The sequence below is a fragment of the Grammomys surdaster genome, unplaced genomic scaffold (assembly GCF_004785775.1).
Source record: "Grammomys surdaster isolate TR1022 unplaced genomic scaffold, NIH_TR_1.0 134, whole genome shotgun sequence".
NCBI lineage: Eukaryota > Metazoa > Chordata > Mammalia > Rodentia > Muridae > Grammomys > Grammomys surdaster.
This window is the reverse complement of record NW_021604592.1, coordinates 8973806-8975300: the sequence shown is the minus strand read 5'-3', so window position 1 is coordinate 8975300 and position 1495 is coordinate 8973806.

Sequence of the window (1495 nt, the reverse complement as noted above, 5' to 3'; positions counted from 1 at the left end):
CCCTCTCCCTCCCCCCTCCTGTGTGTGTGTGTGTGTGAGCTGATAGTATACATAGGCCTGTAATCTTGGCTATTTTGGAGGCCAAGGCAGGAGAATTAAATGTCTAAGGCCAGCTTAGGCTACAAAGTACACTTAAGGCCCGAAAAATTTAGTGAGAGCCCATCTCAAAATGAAGAGTAAAACAGAGGCTGGAAATGTAGCTCAGGTAAAGGGCTTGCCTAGCAAGTGCCATAGGCTCCAGCTTGAGTACAAAGGAGGGGGTGCTGAAGAGGAGGGTTGTGTCAGGGGACACATTTCTCCTCTACTGCCTTACCTCTTGCCCTACCTGGGGACAATGTCAAATGTCAAGTAGTTAAAGTGTTGCTTGTTCTGTCCCTCCACGGTGTACCTCCTTTCTCTTTTTGTCTCCTGTGCTGCATGTTATGAAGCAAATCTTTCCACACAGAAACTATGGAGCAGATGTTCTACATTTCCAGGAGGGCAGAAAGAGAACTTGATCAATCAGTAACCAGGATGAAAAACTCAAATACTCACAGAGGCCAAAGGAAACAACCTGAGTTGTCTGGGTAGGAATGAAATGACCAGACCTTATTACAGGGCAGGTGCTTCCTTGCTGAGGCAGTGGCCTTTCACAGGGATGGTAGCCCAGGCTCACTTGATCTTTTGTTCTGCATAACCAGCTTTCTTCTTTTAATTTTAAAATTGTGGGAATGGGGGAAGGAGAGGGAGAAGGAGAGTGGGTGCCTGGGGAGGCTGGTTGCTGGGACTTGAACTTGGGTCCTCTGCATTCTTAGGGGGTGAACCATCTCTCTAGCTCCCTGAAACCAACCATTTTATGAACCTTTTCCTTGTCAGGAAACTGTCTAAGACTAGGAATAGGGCAAAGGAGACTATTACATGTCTCCTGTGAGTTATGGAGAACTGTTTGATGGGTTCCCCAGGGAGCATCAGATTCTACAGCATTCTGGACTGTTGATGGGTCTTGAGATGGGATGACTAGACTGTTTTTGGTTATTCAGGTGATCCAGATAATCATGAGGTCTTTATAAGTGAAAAATAGAGTCAGGAGAATTAAAGAAGTAGGTGACGAGGAACTAAAGAGATGAAGTCTGCCATTACTGGCGTTAGTGATGGGGAGGGATGCATTCGTGAGCCCAAAATACAAATAGCCTCAAGATGGTGGAAAAACGGCAAACAAGTGGATTGTCTCCTAGCACCCTGGGGAGGGACATAGCTGGGCCACACAAGATTCTAGTGAGGTAAACACGGTTTGACTGCTCACCCCTGATGAAGGTTAATTAACACTCTACGATACTGAGACATGGTTTCTCTGTATATTCCTGGCTGTCCTGTAGACCAGGCTGGCATAGAATTGTAGAGATTCCCCCTGCCTATGTCCCCAAAGTGCTGGGTTCAAAGGTGTGGGCCACCACCACCCAGCTCCTGTTTTCTATCTTTCTTTCTTTCTTCCTTTCTTTCTTTCTTCCTTCCTTCC